The sequence below is a fragment of the Tursiops truncatus genome, chromosome 17 (assembly GCF_011762595.2).
Source record: "Tursiops truncatus isolate mTurTru1 chromosome 17, mTurTru1.mat.Y, whole genome shotgun sequence".
In the NCBI taxonomy this organism is placed as follows: domain Eukaryota; kingdom Metazoa; phylum Chordata; class Mammalia; order Artiodactyla; family Delphinidae; genus Tursiops; species Tursiops truncatus.
In genome coordinates, this window is record NC_047050.1 from 5655422 (window position 1) to 5668622 (window position 13201).

Consider the following 13201-nt stretch of genomic DNA (forward strand, 5'->3'; position numbering starts at 1 on the left):
CGTTTGGTAGTGTGTATATGTCCATGCTACTCTCTCACTTCATCCCAGCTTACCCATCCCCCTCCCCGTGTCCTCAAGTCCATTCTCTATGTCTGTTTCTTTATTCCTGTCCTGCCTCTACGTTCTTCAGAACCTTTTTTTTCTTTTTTTCAGATTCCATATATATGTATTAGCATATGGTGTTTGTTTTTCTCTTTCTGACTTACTTCACTCTGTATGATAGACTCTAGGTCCATCCACGTCACTACAAATAACTCGATTTCGTTTCCTTTTATGGCTGTAAATGCCTGAAAGTATGAAGTCCATCAGTGAGTTCCCTTGCCCTGTGGCCCTGCGTTGACCCATGGAAAGCAGTGGCAGAAGATCAGTACCCAATTGAATGTATTGAGTGACATTCTTCTAATTTTTCCTTTTCTGGAGACTAAAATTTGTGATATCTGTGTTATTCTAATGGGCCACTGCTGGTTACAGATAACTGCCAACAGAACAGGATATCTGAAAGGGAATAAAAAATAAAATCAAGCATTGTTCTCTAGGACTTGCCCTGAGACAAACTCCTTTTCAGTTATGAAATTGCCTAATCAAATGTAGGTCAGAGAACAGGAAGAGTTAAAGATATGGGCATAAAGTGCATTCATAGCTGTCGTGGTCTCTTTGGGGGGCTTCCCAGACTGGGTGGCTTGCCCAGCAGACATTTACTTCTCACAGTTCTGGCAACTGGGAAGTCCAAGATCAAGGTGCAAGCAGATTCCGTGTATCATGAAGGCTGGCTTCCTCGTTCATAGACAACAATCTTGTTTCTGAGTCCTTTCTTGGCAGAAGGGGCAAGGAAGCTCTCTGGGGTCTCTTTTATAAGGGCACTAATCCCATTCCTGAGGGCTCCATCCTCACGACCTAATCACCTGCCAATGCCATCGCATTGGGGTTTAGGATTTTAACATTTTAATTTGGGGGGAACACATTCAGTCCATTGCAATAATGGTCCTACTACTAATGGTTTAAAGGTGATGGATTATTTGCCATGTTTCAGGTTCCAAGTCAGTGGTGTTAAACGTATTGCCATTTAATTCAGAACAAGTATACCTTTAACCACCAAGATATAAATACTACCTGGTTTAACCACTTTATTTGATGATTAATCAATTTATTTTTTATGTTTTAGATTGTCCTATCAGTTCCTTTTGATCAGCCCATAATATTTAATGTAACACCTACTTTATTGTGGACATTGATTTGAGAGTAGAACATGATGGACATAAAAGAATTCAAAGACTGTTTGTGAAACATACAATTTAGTTAGAAAAGTAAGGCTTACATAAAAGAGCCAAACAGCCAAAAAATGCTACAAACGATCACATACTAAATGCCCTATTTTATGGAGCAAGCCGTATTTCTTACCATGCCATTTAGTATTGCCATTAAGATAGCAGAACTGCCTTAAATGTAACGGAGCCATTAGTGTGATGTTTACTCATAGCGTCCCACTTTACCTGCCAGTCCTTCCTATTGACGTTCATTTCTCAAAGCCCTAAAGGTAGCCTATAGCAGACACTGAAGTTCGGTGAAACTTCACCCTGACTTATTTTACAGCCGTGCCGGTAGCCTGGCTCACACCTCCCCTTGCTCACATGCTGGGGGGCAGTGCTGAAGGTTTGAGGGTTGCACCAGGGAGAAGGGGGCTGACAGCAGCCTTCTGCAGGGCTGGCGACACTCGTCGTTCGGGAGGGGGCCTTTGCGGTCAGGCTCTTCTTGTCATAACCACAGTGGTGTACATTTAGCCCGTCCATTCTTAGGGCTTCACAGGTGAAGAGCACCTGACTCTGCGTTTCTATCCTGAAGCTGTTTTCCTGTGACATGAAAAGTAAAGAGGTGCCCATTAGACACCCGCTACCCCATGGATGAACCCGGAGGGTGTGGCGCTGACCGGAGTGAGCCGGTCACAGAAGGACCACTACTGTACCATCCTGCTTACAGGAAGGACTTAGAATAGTCCAATTCCTAGGGGCAGACAGTAGAGTGGTGGTTGCTAGGGACTGGGGGACAGGGGAATGGGAAGTTAGTACTTAACCGGTACAGAATTTCCATTTTTCGAGATGAAGGGTTCTGGAGACGGATGGTGGTGACGGTCACACAACTGTGTCAATGTACCTAATGCCACTGAACTATATCCTTAAAAATGGTTACAATGGTAAATTTTATGTTATATGTATTTTCCCAGATTAAAGAAGTGTAATACTATAAAACAGGATGCCTCAGTAAAGCCCTGCTTAAGCGCTCACAAAAAAGCGCCCATAGATTGTATTACATTTTATTGATATTATGCTGAATTTTTGTAGGAGAGCAGAAGATACCAGTGTTGATGTTGGCAGTGTTCTCCACTTGCTTGTTAATGAGATGAATAGCTTTGTTTTTAGAGAAAGCTACAAGTAGAGAATCTTCGGCCTGAAATCATTGCCACGTGCTCTGGAAAGCGCTTGAAGGGGGACTCCAGTTCCATGTCTCACCTAGACAGGAGAGCCCCCAACCTCAGGGCTGTGAAACAGGTTTGTTCTCTTGAGGACCAAAAAATAATGTGGGAAAGCTGTGCCCATGTGCTCAGTGAGCATAAGGAGTGTGTGTCTTTCAAACAGCTTAAGTGATACTTGGAGCCCCTGTAGTCCGACATTGACTATACTATAGAGGCTAATTTTTTAAGAAAAAAAAAAAGAGAAGACTTTAATCTCATCAATGCTCTCTCTTATTTGGTATTTAGAGATGCCCAGGAGGATGGAAAATTGCCAGTTTATAATCATAGCAGAGAAACAGAAATTTGTTGACAAAATTTCTTGGCATGATATTCTAGGGTTATTTAAATAATATCACGTAATTTCTATTTTTGTTTTTCAAGGAACATAGTGATTTATTTAATAGATAGTCATTTAAAAAATGTAATTGATAGAAGTAGAGTTATCATATGACCCAGTAATCCCACTGCTGGGTATATACTCAAAAGAATCTAAAGCAGGGTCTTGAAGAAATATTTGTACACCCACGTTCATAGCAGCATTATTCACAAAAGCTAAAATATGGAGGCAACTCAAGTGTCCATCAAAGGATGAATGACTAATCAAAACGTGGTCGATACACATGATGCAATAACATTTAGCCTTAAAAAGGAAAGGAATTCTGACCTGTGCTACAACGTGGATGAACCTTGAAGCCTTCATGCTAAGTGAAATAAACCAATCACAAAAAGACACACCATATGATTCCACTAATATGAACTACTGAGGCAGAAATTAGAATGGTGGTTGCCAGGGGCTGGGGGAGGGGGAATGGGGAGTTATTGTTTAATGGGTCTAGAGTTTCAGTTCTGCAAGATAAAAAGTGTTCTGGAAATGGATGGTGGTGATCGTTGTACAGCATTGTGATGTCTTTAATACCACTGAACTGTACACTTACAAATGGTTAAGATGGTAAATTTTGTGTTCTATGTATTTAGCGCAATAGAAAAATTGAAAAAAAAATGAAAGATCAGCCTCCAGATGGGATAAATGCTTTCTGCCTTAGGTTGTCGTGAGTTCCTTATTCTGATGTTTTTTTCTTGAAAGAAATATTTTTCATAATGTAGGTTAGTAAGGGATTTTGCACATCAAAATTTGAGTAACTACAAAATACATGTTTTCTACAATGGTGTCTGCTGGGTAAAGAAGAATAGTAACTTTGTTTTGTTAGTTTTTTGAGCAACCTCCATACTGTTTTCCATAGTGGCTGCACCAGTTGACATTCCCACCAGCAGTGCACAAGGGTTCCCTTTTTTCCACATCCTCGCCAGCATTTGTTATTTACGGTCTGTTTGATGACAGCCACTCTGACAGGTGTGAGGTGACATCTCACTGTGGTTTTGCTTTGTCTTTGCCTGTTGATTAGTGATGTTGAGCATCTTTTCATGTACCTGTTGGCCATCTGTATGTCTTCTTTGGAAAAATGTTTATTCAGTTCTTCTACCCGCTTTTTAACTGGGTTGTCTGTTATTTTGATATTGAGTTGTATGAGCTACTTATGTATTTTGGATATTAACCCCTTATCAGATTATCATTTGCAAATATTATCTCCCATTCAGGAAGTTGTCTTTTTTGTTTCTTCGGTGGTTTCCTTTGCTGTGCAAAAGCTTTTATATTTGATTAGGTCTCATTTGTTTATTTTTGCTTTTGTTTCCTTTGCCCAAGGAGACAGATCAAAAAATATTGCTACAACTCATGTCAGTGAGTGTTCTGCTTAGACTTTCTTCCAGGAGTTTTATGGTTTCCGGTCTTGCATTTAGGTCTTTAATCCAATTTGAGTTTGTTTTTGTAAATGGTATGAGAAGTACAGTGACTTTGGAAGAACCGTGCTGACCAAAAAGAAAATCTCTCTTAATATATTTTGGATTTGGGAAATCTCTAGTGTTGTACAAGTTTGAAAATTTTTAAGGAAGGAAGCTCCTCTGTTCTTTCTTCCCAGAGTAGCATATTAGTCCCACAGAATATGGCAAGATCACTCTTGTTTACGTTCAGGTTCCTGCATCTAAAGAACAGTCCCACCCAGCTGCTGCTGGTATTTAGTCTGGAACCACCGTAAACTCTGTTTGCTTTGTTATTTTACTAATCTCTTCTAAATGAGATATTATTTCCAGCTACTGACTCAGAATCATTAAAACCCTGGAAAATGACAATATTCGTAATTGGATTGTAACCAGTTAATACCATGCTAGGTTTAAAAACATGTATTTGGGCTTCCCTGGTGGCACAGTGGTTGAGAGTCCGTCTGCCGATGCAGGGGACGTGGGTTCGTGCCCCGGTCCGGGAAGATCCCACATGCCGCGGAGCGGCTGGGCCCGTGAGCCATGGCCACTGAGCCTGCGCGTCTGGAGCCTGTGCTCCGCAACGGGAGAGGCCACAACAGTGAGAGGCCCGCGTACCGCAAAAAACAACAACAACAACAACAAAAAAAAACATGTATTTGGGGCTTCCCTGGTGGTGCAGTGCTTAAGAGTCCGCCTGCCAATGCAGGGGACACGGGTTCGAGCCCTGGCCCAGGAAGATCCCACATGCCACGGAGCAACTAAGCCCGTGCTCCACAACTACTGAGCCTGCGCTCTAGAGCCCTCAAGCCACAACTGCTGAGCCCGCGTGCCACAACTACTGAAGCCCGCTCGCCTAGAGCCTGTGCTCCGCAACAAAGAGAAGCCACTGCAATGAAAAGCCTGTGTACCGCAACAAAGAGTAGACCCCGCTCGCTGCAACTAGGGAAAGCCCACGCGCAGCAACGAAGACCCAACACAGCCAAAAATAGATAAAATAAAATAAAAAACCCAGTATGTACAATATAATCCAAAATTAAAAAAAAACATGTATTTGTATAATAAGCTGTGTGTCAGAGTCCCATTTTGAAGAGTGTTAAAAATGAACATTTGAGGTGTGCAACACTCTTTTTAAAAATGTATTATTTAGAACCAGGTGAATTTATTCTTGAAAATAAAAAAGTCATGACACCAACGTAAGCGTTTTACAGGTTTTTCCATTATGACATTCTTCAGAAATTTCTGTCTTGGATATATGTGGGTTTGCTAAGTGTTACTGTGTCTGAAGAATCAATGAACAAAAGTGATGGGATACATCTGAGTGAATTTAATGAAACTTCAGTATACTTCTTTTTGTAAAAAAAAAAGCCTAGAGAAATAGAGGATCTGTTTCAACTCAGTCCAAATAAATGAATTATTGGAGCACATGAAAGCCCTCTTTTCAAGGTGAATTCACAGCACGTGAAGAGCATGACAGTGAGGTGATTATGGTCTTTTTAGTCTGAACCTCAAGAAGATGTCTCTAGTTGTATAATCCTGCCTTTTTGGAAGTAAAAGGTAAATTTCTAGACTGTTTGAAAATCAGTGATTCATAATCAAGTGACTCCCCTGTGCCTGGTGTTTTTACACATTTTTGCTGAAACATCTTACTCCAAAGTAGGTATTATTTCCATTTGTTGACGAAAAGTGGGCAGAAAGAGGTTGCTTAGCGATCAGCCCCCATTTAGTGAGGTGAGCGCCATGTACTGACGCCTTTGCTAACTCCTCTGTGATACTCCGGCATTTAATCTTTGCAGTGACCCTTTGAGGTAAGGGCCACAGTTATCTCCATTTTCAGACCAGGAAATCTGGGCTTTGAGAGGTTTACTTACTCAGGGTCACATGATTAGTGAAGGTGTGAAAGCAGGATTGAACCCAGCCAATTGAAGAATACTCAAGAGAATCCGTCAGGTAATCACTTTGGTTCCAGTGATGTATCCCGACTAAGGCTGCCTGGATTCCTTAGAGAGGAGCCCATCTCCATCTTCTGTAGCCTCAAGATGATGGAACACTTGCCCTGACTTATTCTATACCAGCGGAATAACCCACATTGATATGCTGCCAATGGGTATAAGATCGGACAGGACATGCAGAACTGGATTACCTTAGAATCCCTGACTCATTCAGAAATATCTATGAAGTGTCACATCCTGGGAGCCTAGGGTTTAAGTCTTAGGGATTGAGATAACCAGGCAGAGTTTATGGTTTATCAGGGAGATACAGCCGTGACTCATCTTTCTACCTGGGGTGAATGTTTGCATGGAGGTGGGTGAGGCACCATGGGCATGGGGAGGACAAAGTGGTAAAAGCATGGAGAGGTCCAGAAAATGCTTCTCGAAGGAGGGATGGTCTGAGCTGCTAAGGCTGAGTGGGGGTGATGGAGAGCCACTGAGGGAGTGGGCAGGGGTGGGAGGATGGAACGGCATGGTCATAATCCGATATTAAAAGATCATTTTTTGCTGCCACGTGGAAGGCTGACAATCTGGGCTTTGGGAGACGGGTTGTGAGGTGCTGATAGCGATCCAGGTGCCTCATCATGAGGAAGTATGAGGACGAGAGTGTGGCTGCATTTTCAGTTCAGCAAACTTGCTGCTGCCGGGTCTCCCTAACTGAGGAGGCACTCTGTTCAAATTTGAGGTTGTTCAAGGCTGGAATGCTTTTATCATGAACCACATTTGCCTCTGTCACTCCTGCCACTCAGAATGATGTCTCTTCTCCTGTAGGACGGTCTGCCTTCCACCCTCCACCCCCCGCCAGGCACTTCCTCAGTTAACTGAAATATTTCTAGGTCCCCTCCCTAACTGTCTGAGCCTCAGCTGTCAAGGTCTGGGAGTACTCAACACTCTTACCAGCCTGGATTGTGTCATAGGTACTGGGTAGTTCCAGGCTCAGGCATCATCTTCGACGTGTGGCGGGGTTCTGGGGTGGGTGGCAACACTACAGGAGATTCAGGCACCTAAGCTGGCCTTCGGAAGGGGGTTTGTGAGGAGTACGTCGAGAGCACAATAGAACATTACCCACACCCCTGCACCAGCTGACCAGTGCAGAGCAGAGTAGTACTTGTGTATATCTGCACTGAATTCAGTACTTCTCTTAGTTCAGCCTGTAACTTCACTAGAATTTATGCTGTAGCTAAGAGCTGGAAAATAAACTGGTAGGTCTTTTCCAGACTGATTAGTTCATAACTTCCGTGGAGCGCATTACTTACATTTTTTGGATGATGAACTTTGTAAGGTCAAGGGCTCTTTCCTACTCAATCCTGGTGCCTTTTTCCATCTAGCTTAGTGACTAATACACGGTAGCCCTTCAGGAAATAGTTGTTGAATGAATGCAATTTGGGTTCTTTTGACCTATATTTGACATTAGTATTAGGAAATTGTTCCATCGTCACACGTTTGGAGTCATGATTCTTTTATATAACATTTTAGTCATTTTAAACCGCGGATTAGCTGTAACTGTGATAAGCCTGTTTTATATCTTTATTTACATCATAGCTAAGCATGTCCAGTGGACTAGGAGGTAGTCTTGTGGATGTTTAAGAAGTATTTCCCAATTAATGTATCAAAGAGTTTTTTTTTTTTTTTGCGGTACGTGGGCCTCTCACTGTTGTGGCCTCTCCCGTTGCGGAGCACAGGCTCCGGACGCGCAGGCTCAGCGGCCATGGCTCACGGGCCCAGCCGCTCCGCGGCATGTGGGATCTTCCCGGACCGGGGCACGAACCCGTGTCCCCTGAATCGGCAGGCAGACTCTCAACCACTGCGCCGCCAGGGAGGCCCTCATTAGGGTTTTATTTTGCATTTCCCTGCTGACTAATTACGTTGATGAGCCCTCGTGCTTACTTGGCATTTGTTTGTTTTCTTTGTTGAAAGTGTTCATTCAGATTGTCTTTTTTTTTTTTTCTTTTCATGATGCTGTTTTGGGGCACTGAGTTTTAATACCATTAATGAGTTAATACGAAAAATTATAAGGGAGGTATTTTGTTGCTGACATATTTTCAGGAAAGGAATCTTTTTAATGGGTATTTTGCGTCCTGCACCATTTTTCTTTCTTCTTTTGGGCGTGTAGAGGGAAATCTCTTGTCATCTGTTGGCCTATTTTAATTTTTCTTGCCTGCTTCGCTACATGTACTTTTTACTGAATCTATCAACTCATCATCTCTGGGAAAACCACATGTGAAGGGTACTACCTGCCTCTCTAAACGTACTGTCACACGTGTGCTTCCATCGTGTGTAAGCCTTGACTCCCGTGCCACTGTGAAGGCCCCTTAATTGACCCCAGTCGGCAGCCTGTAGTAGGCAAGGACATCCTTCCGTGCTTTTTGGTTCCCTTGCACCTACCACTGTACACTGTAAATTATTGGGGAGTCAACAAGTGACTGTTGGTGATGATAAGCTGCTGATCTGGGTAAATTAAGGGCTATCGAATGATTCCAGAGTTTTAGAGAATAAGAGTCTGTCTAAACTGATGGATCTAATAGTAAATTCTCTTGAAATCCTTACTTTAGAAACTGCTAATGTAAGCTGTAGAATACCTACATTTTGCTTGAGAACTATCTATAAAAATCCACTTGAAAAAATATATTGTAGCAAAGCTATGATGATGATTTGGCTGTGAGTAAGATGGGGTACATCTATTTGTAGAGTAGATGTTTCTAGGTTAGAGATCCTAAGAGAATCCCAAATTTGGTTTCCGATTTCTCATGGGCCTTAATGGTTTAATCTAGCTGTATCCATAGAGCCAAGGGCAGAGTATGTTCTAGAACATTTTGAGCCGCGTCTTGTATTAACATAAAGTTGAGTTGACTCATCAAGGGGGGCCCATGCTGTGTAGGATAATGGATGTGTAGAAAGATGGATGAAATTATGAGCCCTGAAGAAGTTATATATGGAGACTATGATCTAATAGAGCACTGGATTGGCACCCAGCAGATCTGAGATCTAGGACCAGCTTCGCTGTGTGATCTTGGAGAGGTCACTTGACCACTCTGGGGTTTCATTTCATTTCAGCTCTGAAATGAGTCAACTGAAAGAATATGTGCTATGAATTATTTCTATTAGGATGGCTTTGAGGTCACATGACAACTTTGAAGATAATTCCAGCCCTGAAGTTCTTCATATATGGTGTTACTCCCCATCGCGATCATAATTGTGTAACGTTCCTGCCTCTGAATTGTGAGGGTAAAAGTTCAGCACTTTGTTACTTTGTCTCTTCCAAAGTATGAGAAGGAAAAGGCAAAAGTAATGATAAAGATGAAAAGGAATTTTTCATACAATTTTAGGACAAAACAAAAAATACTGTTTTCAAGGTAGTAAGATACAAACCTCTTTACTTTGTTATTATGGGTCACAATCAATTTAAATGGGGCCCAGAGATATTTTGGATTAAAATTTCTCTAACGTCCTTATAAATGTCTATGATGTTATTCATTTGAATTCCTGGAATCCCATGTATTTCATCAGGCAAATAAAATACAATCTTAAATTGCAGGCAGTAAACAATCAAAAAGAGCCGTAGAACTTGGAGTTTATATTTCATTTTAATTTAGCCCCAGTTCTGGCTTCACGTTCTTGCTGAACATTAGGTAATAAGAAAAAGTAGATTATTTTGAAAGTTTTAAACGTGAGAGTGGGAATTATCAGTCTTAGTGGTTATTTAAGTAGACATTTTCAGGCTCGCTTTTTATTTTTTTGAAGCTATTCAAAATCTAGGTCGAGATTTGCCTCCTGACTCCTACACCCCTGGCACACTGTTCATTACACATCTCTCCAGAAAGGAGCTACTGGTGGTTGGGAAGCTGGCGTCGACCTTAATGAAGTGGTTCTCAGGCGTCATCCGTTGAAGTCCCAAGTGCCTCCTTAAGAATTTTACTGTTGGTTACTCCTACACCCATGCAAAACATGAGTAACTCTCAACAAAACACACAACTTTTACAGTCAGAGCAACTCCCATCCCTGTCTGCTGGCTCCCACTGTCAAGTAAAAAAAGATGTCGTTATCCGGGCTCGTGGCATCCAACGAAAGCAGATGCTAGAGGAGAAGACGTTAAGACGTTAAGTTTTCCAGCATATTTTCTTGAGTTGCTAGATGTCCAGGTAACAATCACTTTCATGATTTCATCTCTAAGTATCTCCAAATAGAGTGAGAACACCTACGTGTCACTCAGACCTGGGGACACGACTTTCCTCAAAAAACCTCAGTTTCTTGCCCCCTTTGTAAAGTGGAGTCACATTGTTTCTGGACCTGAGTATGTGTCCGGTCAGTGTTAATTATTTCCTTCCTAAAAATGAAATACTCAGAAAGTGGGGCAGTGTCACCTCCCAGGGCTGTCCTTGCTTCAGGAGGAAGAAAGTCGGGACAACAAGGCGCGTATTTGTGAGCTCGGGTAGGAACTGCATTTGGAGGACATGATAAGAGAAAATGCTAACTTGTAATATTTTATTCCCTTGCAAACATGAACAAAGTTTCTGCAATACAAACAATATATTCTTTGTCACCGCAGTTGTGCAGTTGCTTGTGAGGGGGCTGCATCATTTCCTGCACGGTTTTGTGAATTGGAAGGATGCCCTGCTGCACTGGGGATGTCGAGCTTGGAGTGAGGCGGAGCCTTGCGGGGGTCTCCGGGCTAGTGGCAGCCCACAGGCCCGTTTGGTCGTTTTCCATTAAATGCACAAACATAGCCTACCTTATAGTTGATTTTTGTCTTCTTTCTGAATCGATTTAAAGTTTACTAGAGCAGCTATATTGGAAAGAGGCTTTGGACCCGGTTTTTTCCCAGGTATGTTAGGAAATACCCTGTCCCTGTTACTCAGTGAAAATCGGTTTCTTGTTAATGATACTTGAAAAATTCATCACTTCTCTTCTCCGGAATAATAATAATCTGTGCTCTTTTATTTTAGCCATCTCCAACTGGACATCCAGGGCACCTCTCCTGTCCTTTCTGAGTCTTAACTTGGAAGTTAACAAGACTCTACGGCCTGAAAGGGAAATCAAAGGTAATTACATGTTAAAAAGTGTATTATTACATCTGATGATCATAAAGTAACGACAGCCCCTTATTTGTTGAGCGGAATTCGGGTGTCCCCCTCCCTCGTTTTCCCACCTTTTCTCTCCTGTTTACCCCCTCCCTCCCTGCCGCCTTTCCCTCCTCTCCTCCCTCCTCCCCCTTATTTGCATGTATTCACTCAGCAAACGTTTGTGGAGTCTGCCCTGTGGGGTCACTGTTAGGAATGGGAGGGAACACCTCTGAAAAGGGCCGTCCCGCCAGCTCTGTGCCAACAGGCCTGGCTGAGGCTGGCCTGGCTTCCGCCTGTCCCCTTGCTGTCCCCAGAGTGCTCCCCCTGGGCTGTGAAACACATGCACTTCTGCTGAAATGCATGGCCTGTTCTGCTCAATAACTGAGAGCCTGGGGAGGTCCGGCACCTGGTGGGCCATAGGAGCTAAGCGATTGATGAGCGTTGGGTGGACATAGGGCATCGTCCAGACCAGGACTCTTTATCCTGGGGCAACTTGCATGCTGCTCAGAAGCTCCAGGGACAGTGGAGCCGTGCCAGCTTTGAGGCAGGCATATCTTCCTTACAGTGAGTTTTTCCAGGGAAACTTGGGAGGACGGTCCCAGCCAGATTTATGAGTTGGCTTGTGGATGGGGGGGTCCAGCTCTGGCCAACCCACCCCTTGCCCCCCTCCTACCTGCTGTTGGAGCTCTTCTCATAGGTGGGACACAGCCAGACTCCCTGGGGCTGGTGGCTTTGGTGACAGGAGGCTCTGGGTCCGCGTCTGGACTCGGCCGTGTGTAATGTACGTGATGTTGGAAAGCTGTTCACACTCCGTGCCTCGGTTTCTCCACCTGCCACATCAGGATGATAGCAGTGCCCACATCGTGGGATCGTTGCGAGCATTGAAGGATGAGTTGCTGTGTAGAGTGGCACGTGGGACACATTTAATACGTGTTAGTAGCTTTCGTTCTATCGTCTTCTGCAGAACAGAGGTGATAATACCTATTTCTCGTGGTTACTGTAAGTGTTAAATGAGGTGGTGCGTGCAAAACAGGCGGTGCTGGGCACACAGCACTCTCCGCCTGTGGCAGTCCTCAGTGAAAAGGTAAAATAGCAACAACATTGTCAGCAGATGTGGTCAGAACAGGGCAGACGTTGTGACCCCAAGTGTGGCGAACATCTAAGGGTAGAGGGGCCCAGACAGCTGTCCGTTCAGCTTGTCAACCAGGCAGTGCGTGTATATCAAGTTATGTTATGAACTAAAATCTCATCCTTAGGTTATTAGACCGTTGTCTACACTTTGGTCACAAAAGTTAATTCATAAATGTTTTGGTTGTGATTGGCCATTGGAGTGAGTAGTTAAGAGTTACATACTCCCATAATCCTTTTATTCTTAGCAATATTCTTATCTTTTAAATATAAAGGGCAGTGTTTTGGGGGTTTATGTGAAATTTTAAAAGTAACTTCAGAATGAAGATGATAGATGTTGAATAGCATTAGAATCCATTAGCACCTGTCTGTGATCATGATACATACGTGTAGTTGTTCCGGTTTCTCTCTTTAGATGGTGATGATGCCTTTCTTCCATCACTCTTAAATGTGAAGAATCCTAGTGTTTTGTCACCCATGCTGTATGGTTGTTCCAAAACTATAAAAAGGGAAGCCAATGGAAATCTAATAACAGTTGATTCTACAATAGCTAAATTAAATGATGCTTGTAGGAAACACTTTGACATTCTTTTTCCTCCATTTGGGCCATGGTGTATTAGAGAATTTCTTACCATTTGTTTTACACATTTCCTTTCTGTACACTTGAAACAAGTGATATTACTTGGCTTAAGAATATCTTT

At 42.9% G+C, this 13201-nt stretch overlaps 1 protein-coding gene across 10 annotated transcripts in view; it reads left to right on the forward strand.

Annotated features, from left to right (window-relative positions):
- Window positions 1-13201, forward strand: part of FAM110B (family with sequence similarity 110 member B) — a 129907-nt gene that overhangs the window by 20894 nt on the left and 95812 nt on the right. For all 10 annotated transcript variants that reach the window (XR_012327155.1, XR_002174398.3, XR_002174397.3 and 7 more), the window contains exon 2: window positions 11256-11351. The gene's annotated coding sequence lies outside the window, so the exon portion shown is untranslated. The remainder of the gene's footprint in view (window positions 1-11255; window positions 11352-13201) is intronic.